This window comes from Panulirus ornatus, chromosome 9, assembly GCF_036320965.1.
Source record: "Panulirus ornatus isolate Po-2019 chromosome 9, ASM3632096v1, whole genome shotgun sequence".
In the NCBI taxonomy this organism is placed as follows: Eukaryota; Metazoa; Arthropoda; class Malacostraca; order Decapoda; family Palinuridae; genus Panulirus; species Panulirus ornatus.
The window spans coordinates 33,214,124-33,229,856 of NC_092232.1; the positions used below are offsets into that span (position 1 = coordinate 33,214,124).

The window sequence follows — 15,733 nt, forward strand, 5'->3', positions numbered from 1 at the left end:
AACCATGGAGACATCACACACCCCTGCCGCAAACCTACATTCACTGAGAACCAATCACTTTCCTCTCTTCCTACACGTACACATGCCTTACATCCTCGATAAAAACTTTTCACTGCTTCTAAGAACTTGCCTCCCACACCATATATTCTTAATACCTTCCACAGAGCATCTCTATCAACTCTATCATATGCCTTCTCCAGATCCATAAATGCTACATACAAATCCATTTGCTTTTCTAAGTATTTCTCACATACATTCTTCAAAGCAAACACCTGATCCACACATCCTCTACCACTTCTGAAACCACACTGCTCTTCCCCAATCTGATGCTCTGTACATGCCTTCACCCTCTCAATCAATACCCTCCCATATAATTTACCAGGAATACTCAACAGACTTATACCTCTGTAATTTGAGCACTCACTCTTATCCCCTTTGCCTTTGTACAATGGCACTATGCACGCATTCCGCCAATCCTCAGGCACCTCACCATGAGTCATACATACATTAAATAACCTTACCAACCAGTCAACAATACAGTCACCCCCTTTTTTAATAAATTCCACTGCAATACCATCCAAACCTGCTGCCTTGCCGGCTTTCATCTTCCGCAAAGCTTTTACTACCTCTTCTCTGTTTACCAAATCATTTTCCCTAACCCTCTCACTTTGCACACCACCTCGACCCAAACACCCTATATCTGCCACTCTGTCATCAGACACATTCAACAAACCTTCAAAATACTCATTCCATCTCCTTCTCACATCACCACTACTTGTTATCACCTCCCCATTTACGCCCTTCACTGAAGTTCCCATTTGCTCCCTTGTCTTATATATATTTATTTATTATTTTTATTATACTTTGTCGCTGTCTCCCGCGTTTGCGAGGTAGCGCAAGGAAACAGACGAAAGAAATGGCCCAAACCCCCCCCATACACATGTATATACATACGTCCACACACGCAAATATACATACCTACACAGCTTTCCATGGTTTACCCCAGACGCTTCACATGCCCTGCTTCAATCCACTGACAGCACGTCAACCCCGGTATACCACATCGCTCCAATTTACTCTATTCCTTGCCCTCCTTTCACCCTCCTGCATGTTCAGGCCCCGATCACACAAAATCTTTTTCACTCCATCTTTCCACCTCCAATTTGGTCTCCCACTTCTCCTCGTTCCCTCCACCTCCGACACATATATCCTCTTGGTCAATCTTTCCTCACTCATCCTCTCCATGTGCCCAAACCACTTCAAAACACCCTCTTCTGCTCTCTCAACCACTCTCTTTTTATTTCCACACATCTCTCTTACCCTTACGTTACTCACTCGATCAAACCACCTCACACCACACATTGTCCTCAAACATCTCATTTCCAGCACATCCATCCTCCTGCGCACAACTCTATCCATAGCCCACGCCTCGCAACCATACAACATTGTTGGAACCACTATTCCTTCAAACATACTCATTTTTGCTTTCCGAGATAATGTTCTCGACTTCCACACATTCTTCAAGGCCCCCAGGATTTTCGCCCCCTCCCCCACCCTATGATCCACTTCCGCTTCCATGGTTCCATCCGCTGACAGATCCACTCCCAGATATCTAAAACACTTCACTTCCTCCAGTTTTTCTCCATTCAAACTCACCTCCCAATTGACTTGACCCTCAACCCTACTGTACCTAATAACCTTGCTCTTATTCACATTTACTCTTAACTTTCTTCTTCCACACACTTTTCCAAACTCAGTCACCAGCTTCTGCAGTTTCTCACATGAATCAGCCACCAGCGCTGTATCATCAGCGAACAACAACTGACTCACTTCCCAAGCTCTCTCATCCCCAACATACTTCATACTTGCCCCTCTTTCCAAAACTCTTGCATTTACCTCCCTAACAACCCCATCCATAAACAAATTAAACAACCATGGAGACATCACACACCCCTGCCGCAAACCTACATATATATATATATATATATATATATATATATATATATATATATATCCCTGGGGATAGGGGATTAAGAATACTTCCCACGTATTCCCTGCGTGTCGTAGAAGGCGACTAAAAGGGAAGGGAGCGGGGGGCTGGAAATCCTCCCCTCTTGTTTTTTTTTTAATTTTCCAAAAGAAGGAACAGAGGGGGCCAGGTGAGGATATTCCAAAAAAGGCCCAGTCCTCTGTTCTTAACGCTACCTCGCTAACGCGGGAAATGGCGAATAGTTTGGAAAAAAAAAAAAAAATATATATATATATATATATATATATATATATATATATATATATATATATATATCATTATATTTCGCTTTGTCACTGTCTCTTGCATTTGCGAGGTAGCGCAAGGAAACAGACGAAAGAAATGGCCCAGCCCACCCCCATAGACATGTATATACATACACATCCACACATGCAAATATACATACCTATACATCTCAATGTACACATATATATACACACACAGACACATACATATATACCAATGCACACAATTCACAATGACTGCCTTTATTCATTCCCATCGCCACCTCGCCACACATGGAATACCATCCCCCTTCCCCCTCATGTGTGCGAGGTAGCGCTAGGAAAAGACAACAAAGGCCCCATTCGTTCACACTCAGTCTCTAGCTGTCATGCAATAATGCCCGAAACCACAGCTCCCTTTCCACATCCATGCACCACACAACTTTCCATGGTTTACCCCAGACGCTTCACATGCCTTGATTCAATCCACTGACAGCACGTCAACCCCGGTATAACACATCGATCCAATTCACTCTATTCCTTGCCCGCCTTTCACCCTCCTGCATGTTCAGGCCCAGATCGCGCAAAATCTTTTTCACTCCATCTTTCCACCTAAAATTTGGTCTCCCACTTCTCCTCGTTCCCTCCACCTGTGACACATATATCCTCTTGGTCACTCTTTCCTCACTCATTCTCTCCGTGTGCCCAAACCATTTCAAAACACCCTCTTCTGCTCTCACAACCACGCTCTTTTTATTTCCACACATCTCTCTTACCCTTCCATTACTTACTCGATCAAACCACCTCACACCACATATTGTCCTCAAACATCTCATTTCCAGCACATCCACCCTCCTGCGCACAACTCTATCCATAGCCCACGCCTCGCAACCATACAACATTGCTGGAACCACTATTCCTTCAAACATACCCATTTTTGCTTTCCGAGATAATGTTCTCGACTTCCACACATTCTTCAAGGCCCCCAGAATTTTCGCCCCCTCCCCCACCCTATGATCCACTTCCGCTTCCATGGTTCCATCCGCTGCCAGATCCACTCCCAGATATCTAAAACACTTTATTTCCTCCAGTTTTTCTCCATTCAAACTTACCTCCCAATTGACTTGACCCTGAACCCTACTGTACCTAATAACCTTGCTCTTATTCACATTTACTCTTAACTTTCTTCTTTCACACACTTTAGCAAACTCAGTCACCAGCTTCTGCAGTTTCTCACATGAATCAGCCACCAGCGCTGTATCATCAGCGAACAACAACTGACACTTCCCAAGCTCTCTCATCCACAACAGACTTCATACTTGCCCCTCTTTCCAAAACTCTTGCATTCACCTCCCTAACAACCCCATCCATTAACAAATTAAACAACCATGGAGACATCACACACCCCTGCCGCAAACCTACATTCACTGAGAACCAATCACTTTCCTCTCTTCCAACACGTACACATGCCTTACATCCTCCATAAAAACTTTTCACTGCTTCCAACAATTTGCCTCCCAAACCATATATTCTTAATACCTTCCACAGAGCATCTCTATCAACTCTATCATATGCCTTCTCCAGATCCATAAATGCTACATACAAATCCATTTGCTTTTCTAAGTATTTCTCACATACATTCTTCAAAGCAAACACCTGATCCACACATCCTCTACCACTTCTGAAACCACACTGCTCTTCCCCAATCTGATGCTCTGTACATGCCTTCACCCTCTCAATCAATACCCTCCCATATAATTTACCAGGAATACTCAACAAACTTATACCTCTGTAATTTGAGCACTCACTCTTATCCCCTTTGCCTTTGTACAATGGCACTATGCACGCATTCCGCCAATCCTCAGGCACCTCACCATGAGTCATACATACATTAAATAACCTTACCAACCAGTCAACAATACAGTCACCCCCTTTTTTAATAAATTCCACTGCAATACCATCCAAACCTGCTGCCTTGCCGGCTTTCATCTTCCGCAAAGCTTTTACTACCTCTTCTCTGTTTACCAAATCATTTTCCCTAACCCTCTCACTTTGCACACCACCTCGACCCAAACACCCTATATCTGCCACTCTGTCATCAGACACATTCAACAAACCTTCAAAATACTCATTCCATCTCCTTCTCACATCACCACTACTTGTTATCACCTCCCCATTTACGCCCTTCACTGAAGTTCCCATTTGCTCCCTTGTCTTATATATATTTATTTATTATTTTTATTATACTTTGTCGCTGTCTCCCGCGTTTGCGAGGTAGCGCAAGGAAACAGACGAAAGAAATGGCCCAAACCCCCCCCATACACATGTATATACATACGTCCACACACGCAAATATACATACCTACACAGCTTTCCATGGTTTACCCCAGACGCTTCACATGCCCTGCTTCAATCCACTGACAGCACGTCAACCCCGGTATACCACATCGCTCCAATTTACTCTATTCCTTGCCCTCCTTTCACCCTCCTGCATGTTCAGGCCCCGATCACACAAAATCTTTTTCACTCCATCTTTCCACCTCCAATTTGGTCTCCCACTTCTCCTCGTTCCCTCCACCTCCGACACATATATCCTCTTGGTCAATCTTTCCTCACTCATCCTCTCCATGTGCCCAAACCACTTCAAAACACCCTCTTCTGCTCTCTCAACCACTCTCTTTTTATTTCCACACATCTCTCTTACCCTTACGTTACTCACTCGATCAAACCACCTCACACCACACATTGTCCTCAAACATCTCATTTCCAGCACATCCATCCTCCTGCGCACAACTCTATCCATAGCCCACGCCTCGCAACCATACACCATTGTTGGAACCACTATTCCTTCAAACATACTCATTTTTGCTTTCCGAGATAATGTTCTCGACTTCCACACATTCTTCAAGGCCCCCAGGATTTTCGCCCCCTCCCCCACCCTATGATCCACTTCCGCTTCCATGGTTCCATCCGCTGACAGATCCACTCCCAGATATCTAAAACACTTCACTTCCTCCAGTTTTTCTCCATTCAAACTCACCTCCCAATTGACTTGACCCTCAACCCTACTGTACCTAATAACCTTGCTCTTATTCACATTTACTCTTAACTTTCTTCTTCCACACACTTTTCCAAACTCAGTCACCAGCTTCTGCAGTTTCTCACATGAATCAGCCACCAGCGCTGTATCATCAGCGAACAACAACTGACTCACTTCCCAAGCTCTCTCATCCCCAACATACTTCATACTTGCCCCTCTTTCCAAAACTCTTGCATTTACCTCCCTAACAACCCCATCCATAAACAAATTAAACAACCATGGAGACATCACACACCCCTGCCGCAAACCTACATATATATATATATATATATATATATATATATATATATATATATCCCTGGGGATAGGGGATTAAGAATACTTCCCACGTATTCCCTGCGTGTCGTAGAAGGCGACTAAAAGGGAAGGGAGCGGGGGGCTGGAAATCCTCCCCTCTTGTTTTTTTTTTAATTTTCCAAAAGAAGGAACAGAGGGGGCCAGGTGATGATATTCCAAAAAAGGCCCAGTCCTCTGTTCTTAACGCTACCTCGCTAACGCGGGAAATGGCGAATAGTTTGGAAAAAAAAAAAAATATATATATATATATATATATATATATATATATATATATATATATATATATATATATATATATCATTATATTTCGCTTTGTCACTGTCTCTTGCATTTGCGAGGTAGCGCAAGGAAACAGACGAAAAGAAATGGCCCAGCCCACCCCCATAGACATGTATATACATACACATCCACACATGCAAATATACATACCTATACATCTCAATGTACACATATATATACACACACAGACACATACATATATACCAATGCACACAATTCACAATGACTGCCTTTATTCATTCCCATCGTCACCTCGCCACACATGGAATACCATCCCCCTTCCCCCTCATGTGTGCGAGGTAGCGCTAGGAAAAGACAACAAAGGCCCCATTCGTTCACACTCAGTCTCTAGCTGTCATGCAATAATGCCCGAAACCACAGCTCCCTTTCCACATCCATGCACCACACAACTTTCCATGGTTTACCCCAGACGCTTCACATGCCTTGATTCAATCCACTGACAGCACGTCAATCCCGGTATACCACATCGTTCCAATTCACTCTATTCCTTGCCCTCCTTTCACCCTCCTGCATGTTCAGGCCCAGATCGTGCAAAATCTTTTTCACTCCATCTTTCCACCTAAAATTTGGTCTCCCACTTCTCCTCGTTCCCTCCACCTCCGACACATATATCCTCTTCGTCAATCTTTCCTCACTCATTCTCTCCATGTGCCCAAACCATTTCAAAATACCCTCTTCTGCTCTCTCAACCACGCTCTTTTTATTTCCACACATCTCTCTTACCCTTACATTACTTACTCAATCAAACCACCTCACACCACACATTGTCCTCAAACATCTCATTTCCAGCACATCCACCCTCCTGCGCACAACTCTATCCATAGCCCACGCCTCGCAACCATACAACATTGCTGGAACCACTATTCCTTCAAACATACCCATTTTTGCTTTCCGAGATAATGTTCTCGACTTCCACACATTCTTCATGGCTCCCAGGATTTTCGCCCCCTCCCCCACCCTATGGATTCACTTCCGCTTCCATGGTTCCATCCGCTGCCAGATCCACTACCAGATATCTAAAACACTTTATTTCCTCCAGTTTTTCTCCATTCAAACTTACCTCCCAATTGACTTGACCCTGAACCCTACTGTACCTCATAACCTTGCCCTTATTCACATTTACTCTTAACTTTCTTCTTTCACACACTTTACCAAACTCAGTCACCAGCTTCTGCAGTTTCTCACATGAATCAGCCACCAGCGCTGTATCATCAGCGAACAACAACTGACACTTCCCAAGCTCTCTCATCCACAACAGACTTCATACTTGCCCCTCTTTCCAAAACTCTTGCATTCACCTCCCTAACAACCCCATCCATTAACAAATTAAACAACCATGGAGACATCACACACCCCTGCCGCAAACCTACATTCACTGAGAACCAATCACTTTCCTCTCTTCCAACACGTACACATGCCTTACATCCTCCATAAAAACTTTTCACTGCTTCCAACAATTTGCCTCCCAAACCATATATTCTTAATACCTTCCACAGAGCATCTCTATGAACTCTATCATATGCCTTCTCCAGATCCATAAATGCTACATACAAATCCATTTGCTTTTCTAAGTATTTCTCACATACATTCTTCAAAGCAAACACCTGATCCACACATCCTCTACCACTTCTGAAACCACACTGCTCTTCCCCAATCTGATGCTCTGTACATGCCTTCACCCTCTCAATCAATACCCTCCCATATAATTTACCAGGAATACTCAACAAACTTATACCTCTGTAATTTGAGCACTCACTCTTATCCCTTTTGCCTTTGTACAATGGCACTAGACACGCATTCCGCCAATCCTCAGGCACCTCACCGTGAATCATACATACATTAAATAACCTTACCAACCAGTCAACAATACAGTCACCCCCTTTTTTAACAGATTCCACTGCAATACCATCCAAACCTGCTGCCTTGCCGGCTTCCATATTCCGCAAAGCTTTTACTACCTCTTTTCTGTTTACCAAATCATTTTCCCTAACCCTCTCACTCTGCACACCACCTCGACCAAAACACCCTATATCTGCCACTCTATCATCAAACACATTCAACAAACCTTCAAAATACTCACTCCATCTCCTTCTCACATCACCACTACTTGTTATCACCTCCCCATTTGCGCCCTTCACTGAAGTTCCCATTTGCTCCCTTGTCTTACGCACTTTATTTACCTCCTTCCAGAGCATCTTTTTATTCTCCCTAAAACTTAATGATACTCTCTCACCCCAACTCTTATTTGCCCTCTTTTTCACCTCTTGGACCTTTCTCTTGACCTCCTGTCTCTTTCTTTTATACATCTCCCACTCAATTACATTTTTTCCCTGCAAAAATCGTCCAAATGCCTATCTCTTCTCTCTCTCTCTCTCTCTCTGTATGTATATGTTTTTTTTTTTTTTTGCTTTGTCGCTGTCTCCCGCGTTTGCGAGGTAGCGCAAGGAAACAGACGAAAGAAATGGCCCAACCCACCCCCATACACATGTACATACATACGTCCACACACGCAAATATACATACCTACACAGCTTTCCATGGTTTACCCCAGACGCTTCACATGCCTTGATTCAATCCACTGACAGCACGTGAACCCCGGTATACCACATCCATCCTCCTGCGCACAACTCCATCCATAGTCCACGCCTCGCAACCATACAACATTGTTGGAACCACTATTCCTTCAAACATACCCATTTTTGCTTTCCGAGATAATGTTCTCGACTTCCACACATTCTTCAAGGCTCCCAGAATTTTCGCTCCCTCCCCCACCCTATGATCCACTTCCGCTTCCATGGTTCCATCCGCTGCCAGATCCACTCCCAGATATCTAAAACACTTCACTTCCTCTAGTTTTTCTCCATTCAAACTCACCTCCCAATTGACTTGACCCTCAACCCTACTGTTCCTAATAACCTTGCTCTTATTCACATTTACTCTTAACGTTCTTCTTTCACACACTTTACCAAACTCAGTAACCAGCTTCTGCAGTTTCTCACATGAATCAGCCACCAGCGCTGTATCATCAGCGAACAACAACTGACTCGCTTCCCAAGCTCTCTCATCCCCAACAGACTTCATACTTGCCCCTCTTTCCAAAACTCTTGCATTCACCTCCCTAACAACCCCATCCATAAACAAATTAAACAACCATGGAGACATCACACACCCCTGCCACAAACCTACATTCACTGAGAACCAATCACTTTCCTCTCTTCCTACACGTACGCATGCCTTACATCCTCCATAAAAACTTTTCACTGCTTCTAACAACTTGCCTCCAACACCATATATTCTTAATACCTTCCACAGAGCATCTCTATCAACTCTATCATATGCCTTCTCCAGATCATAAATGCTACATACAAATCCATTTGCTTTTCTAAGTATTTCTCACATACATTCTTCAAAGCAAACACCTGATCCACACATCCTCTACCACTTCTGAAACCACACTGCTCTTCCCCAATCTGATGCTCTGTACATGCCTTCACCCTCTCAATCAATACCCTCCCATATAATTTGCCAGGAATACTCAACAAACTTATACCTCTGTAATTTGAGCACTCACTCTTATCCCCTTTGCCTTTGTACAATGGCACTATGCACGCATTCCGCCAATCCTCAGGCACCTCACCATGAGTCATACATACATTAAATAACCTTACCAACCAGTCAACAATACAGTCACCCCCTTTTTTAATAAATTCCACTGCAATAGCATCCAAACCTGCTGCCTTGCCGGCTTTCATCTTCCGCAAAGCTTTTACTACCTCTTCTCTGTTTACTAACTCATTTTCCCTAACCCTCGCACTTTGCACACCACCTCGACCAAAACACCCTATATCTGCCACTCTATCATCAAACACATTCAATATATATATATATATATATATATATATATATATATATATATATATATATATATATATATATATATATTTTTTTTTGCTTTGTCGCTGTCTCCCGCGTTTGCGAGGTAGCGCAAGGAAACAGACGAAAGAAATGGCCCAACCCACCCCCCATACACATGTATATACATACGTCCACACACGCAAATATACATACCTACACAGCTTTCCATGGTTTACCCCAGACGCTTCACATGCCTTGATTCAATCCACTGACAGCACGTCAACCCCGGTATACCACATCGCTCTAATTCACTCTATTCCTTGCCCTCCTTTCACCCTCCTGCATGTTCAGGCCCCGATCACACAAAATCTTTTTCACTCCATCTTTCCACCTCCAATTTGGTCTCCCTCTTCTCCTCGTTCCCTCCACCTCCGACACATATATCCTCTTGGTCAATCTTTCCTCACTCATTCTCTCCATGTGCCCAAACCATTTCAAAACACCCTCTTCTGCTCTCTCAACCACGCTCTTTTTATTTCCACACATCTCTCTTACCCTTACGTTACTTACTCGATCAAACCACCTCACACCACACATTGTCCTCAAACATCTCATTTCCAGCACATCCATCCTCCTGCGCACAACTCTATCCATAGCCCACGCCTCGCAACCATACAACATTGTTGGAACCACTATTCCTTCAAACATACCCATTTTTGCTTTCCGAGATAATGTTCTCGACTTCCACACACACACACATATATACATATATATATATATATATATATATATATATATATATATATATATATATATATATATATATATATTTATTTCATTTTATCTATTTTATTTTACCTTGTCGCTGTCTCCCGCGTTTGCGAGGTAGCGCAAGGAAACAGACAAAAGAAATGGCCCAACCCACCCCCATACACAATGTATATACATACCCATCCACACACGCAAATATACATACCTATACATCTCAATGTACACATATATATACACACACAGACACATACATATATACCCATGCACACAATTCACACTGTCTGCCCCTATTCATTCCCATCGCCACCCCACCACACATGGAATACCATCCCCCTCCCCCCTCATGTGTGCGAGGTAGCACTAGTAAAAGACAACAAAGGCCCCATTCGTTCACACTCGGTCTCTAGCTGTCATGCAATAATGCCCGAAACGACAGCTCCCTTTCCACATCCAGGCCCCACACGACTTTCCATAGTTTACCCCAGACGCTTCACATGCCCTGATTCAATCCACTGACAGCACGTCAACCCCGGTATACCACATCGATCCAATTCACTCTATCCTTGCCCTCCTTTCACCCTCCTGAATGTTCAGGCCCCGATCACACAAAATCTTTTTCACTCCATCTTTCCACCTAAAATTTGGTCTCCCACTTCTCCTCGTTCCCTCCACCTCCGACACATATATCCTCTTCGTCAATCTTTCCTCACTCATTCTCTCCATGTGCCCAAACCATTTCAAAATACCCTCTTCTGCTCTCTCAACCACGCTCTTTTTATTTCCACACATCTCTCTTACCCTTACATTACTTACTCAATCAAACCACCTCACACCACACATTGTCCTCAAACATCTCATTTCCAGCACATCCACCCTTCTGCGCACAACTCTATCCATAGCCCACACCTTGCAACCATACAACATTGATGGAACCACTATTCCTTCAAACATACCCATTTTTGTTTCCCGAGATAATGTTCTCGATTTCCACACATTCTTCAAGGCTCCCAAGATTTTCGCCCCCTCCCCCACCCTATGATTCACTTCCGCTTCCATGGTTCCATCCGCTGCCAAATCCACTCCCAGATATCTAAAACACTTTGCTTCCTCCAGTTTTTCTCCATTCAAACTTACCTCCCAACTGACTTGACCCTCAACCCTACTGTACCTAATAACCTTGCTCTTATTCACATTTACTCTTTAACTTTCTTCTTTCACACACTTTACCAAACTCAGTCACCAGCTTCTGCAGTTTCTTACATGAATCAGACACCAGCCCTCTATCATCAGCGAACAACAACTGACTCACTTCCCAAGCTCTCTCATCCACAACAGACTTCATACTTGCCCCTCTTTCCAAAACTCTTGCATTCACCTCCCTAACAACCCCATCCATTAACAAATTAAACAACCATGGAGACATCACACACCCCTGCCGCAAACCTACATTCACTGAGAACCAATCACTTTCCTCTCTTCCTACACGTACACATGCCTTACATCCTCGAGAAAAACTTTTCACTGCTTCTAACAACTTGCCTCCCACACCATATATTCTTAATACCTTCCACAGAGCATCTCTATCAACTCTATCATATGCCTTCTCCAGATCCATAAATGCTACATACAAATCCATTTGCTTTTCTAAGTATTTCTCACATACATTCTTCAAAGCAAACACCTGATCCACACATCCTCTACCACTTCTGAAACCACACTGCTCTTCCCCAATCTGATGCTCTGTACATGCCTTCACCCTCTCAATCAATACCCTCCCATATAATTCACCAGGAATACTCAACAAACTTATACCTCTGTAATTTGAGCACTCACTCTTATCCCCTTTGCCTTTGTACAATGGCACTATGCACGCATTCCGCCAATCCTCTATTACCACGAGAAATATCATTGAATCTTCTATTATTAAATACACAAAGAATTATAATCTTAATATTACTGATGGTCTATACAAATTAGATAACTTTATTGTTGATAAGGTTTGTAAAATGATAAGTTTATGAACACTCTTTGTCGGTCTTGGTCAATCGCATGTTTACCAAATGGTGTCCTAGCTCTGTCTCTTTGATGTACATCAACTGACTTATTTCTCTCTTGTGTTTCCCCTGATGATGTGATTATCACATGAAAGTGCACTTGGAAACTTATCGTGTTTAATTTTCCCCGTGGACTCATAGGAATATCTTGATCACGCGCAAAACTGTGATCCTTTCCAACATGTATACATATATATACATATACAGACATATACATATATACACATGTACATAATTCATACTTAGTGCCTTTATGCATTTCTGTTGCTACCCCGCCACACATGAAATGACACACCCTTCCCCCTGCACACACACGAGGTAGCGCTAGGAAAAGACAACAAAGGCAACATTCATTCACGCTCAGTCTCTAGCTGTAATGCATAATGCACCGAAACCACAGCTCCCTTTCCACATCCTGGCTACACAAAACTTTCCATGTTTTACCCAGACACTTCACATGTCCTGGTTCAATCCACTGACAGCATACTGACCCTGGAATACCACATCGTTCCAATTCACTCTATTCCTTGCACGCCTTTCACCCTCCTGCATGTTCAGGCCCTGATCACTCAAAATCTTTTTCACTCCATCCTTCCACCTGCAACTTGGTCTCCCACTTCTAGTTCCCTCCACCTCTGACACATATATCCTCTTAGTCAATCTTTCCTCACTCATTCTCTCCATGTGACCAAACCATTTCAATACACTCTCTTCTGCACTCTCAACCACATTCTTTTTATTACCACACATCTCTCTTACCCTTTCATTCATTATTTGATCAAACCAACTCACACCACATATTGTCCTCAAACATCTCATTTCCAGCACATCCATCCTCCTCCGCACAACTCTATCTATAGCCCATGCCTCGCAACCATATAACATTGTTGGAACTACTATTCCTTCAAACATACCCAGTTTTGCTTTCCAAGATAACGTTCTCGACTTCCATATATTCTTCAAAGCTCACAGAACCTTCGCCCCCTTCCCCACCCTGTGACTCACTTCTGCATCCATGATTCCATTCGCTACCAAATCCACTCCCAGATATCTACACTTCACTTCCTCCAGTTTTTCTCCATTCAAATTTACCTACCAATTGACTTGTCCCTCAAACCTACTGTACCTAATAACCATGCTCATATTCACATTTACTCCCAGCTTTCTTTCACACACTTTACCAAACTCAGTCACCAGCTTCTGCAGTTTCTCACCCGAATCAGTCACCAGCACTTTATCATCAGCGAACAACTGACTCATTTCCCAAGCCCTCTCATGCACAACAGCCTGCATACTTGCCCTTCTTTCCAAAACTCTTGCATTCACCTCCCAAACAACCTCATCCATAAACAATTTAAACAACCATGGAGACATCATGCAGTCCTGCCGCAAACTGACATTCACTGGGAACCAATCACTTTCCTAGGAACTCTTCCTACTCTTACACATGCCTTACATCCTTGAAAAAGACTTTTCACTGCTTTTTGCAACTTGCCTCCCACACCATATAGTCTTAATACCTTTCACAGAGCATCTCTATCAACTCTATCATATGCCTTCTCCAGATCCATAAATGCTATATACAAATCCATTTGTTTTTCTATGCATTTCTTACATACACTATTCAAAGCAAACATTTGATCCACACATCCTCTACCATTTCTGAAACCACAATGCTCTTCCTCAATCTGATGCTCTGTACATGCCTTAACCCTGTCGATCAATACCCTCCCATACAATTTCCCATTAAATAAATATAAAATATCAACATATACACATATACTTATGTATACATATGCATACATAGACATATATACATATATGGACATGTACATATTCATACTTTCTTGCCTTCATCTATTTCTGGCACTAACCTGCCCCACAGGAAACAGCATCACTACCCCCTGCTTCAGCGAGGTAGTGCCAGGAAAACAGACAAAATAGGCCACATTCATTCAACGCAGTCTCTAGCTGTCGTGTGTAATGCACCAAAACCACAGCTCCCTATCCACATTCAGACCCAACAGACTTTTCCATGCTTTACCCCGAACGTTTCACGTGCCCTGGTTCAGTACACTGACAGCATGTTGACCCCAGGATACCACATTGTTCCAATTCACCCTATTCCTTGTACGCCTCTCACCCTCCTGTATGTTCAGGCCCTGATTGCTCAAAATCTTTTTCACTCCATCCTTCCACCTCCAATTTGGTCTCCTGCTTCTCCTTGTTCCCTACATCTCTGACACGTATATCCTCTTTGTCAAGTTTTCCTCACTCATTCTCTCTGTATGTTCAAACCATTTCAACACATCCTCTTCACTCTCAACCACACTCTTTTTATTCCCAAACATCTCTCTTACCCTTTCATTACTTACTCAATCAAACCACCTCAAACATTTCAATTCCAACACATCCACCCTCCTCTGTAAAACCCTATCTATAGTCCGTGCCTCATATCCATATAATATTGTTGGAACTACTATTCCTTCAAACATACCAATTTCTACTTACTGAGATAATGTTCTCTCCTTCCACATATTTTTCATCGCTCCTAGAACCTTCGCCCCCTCCCCCACACTGTGACTCACTTTTGCTTTCATGGTTCCACTCCCAGATATTTAAAACACTTCACTTCCTTCAATTTTTTTCCATTCAAACTTATATCCCAACCAACATGTCCCTCAACCTTGCTGAATCTAGTAATCTTGCCCTTATTCTCATTTACTCTCAACTTTCTTCTTTCATACACTTTCCAAACTCACTCACCAACTTCTGCAGTTTCTCACTCATATCAGCCATACATATAAGTACTCTAACAATTTCCACACTCAAAATATGAAATACTTAGCTCTTTAATCTACTGCAATACTTTTATACACAAGAGTGTGTTATATCTACAGCAGATCACAATGAATGGGTTCAAAGAGCAATAATTTACAAAAAGTAAAAAATGCAAGACCAAAAGCAGCATCACAATCTGATAATTACTATAAGCATTTCTGCACTAGCAACAGTACGTACCACAATTTGATAATTATTATGAGCATTTCTGCACTAGCGGCAGTACGCACTTGGAAAACTAACCATAATGGTTATGTTGGTA

At 42.8% G+C, this 15,733-nt stretch overlaps 1 protein-coding gene across 2 annotated transcripts in view; it reads right to left on the reverse strand.

Annotated features, from left to right (window-relative positions):
• Positions 1 to 15,733, reverse strand: part of Ptp69D (Protein tyrosine phosphatase 69D) — a 669,136-nt gene that overhangs the window by 467,737 nt on the left and 185,666 nt on the right. The window lies entirely within an intron of this gene.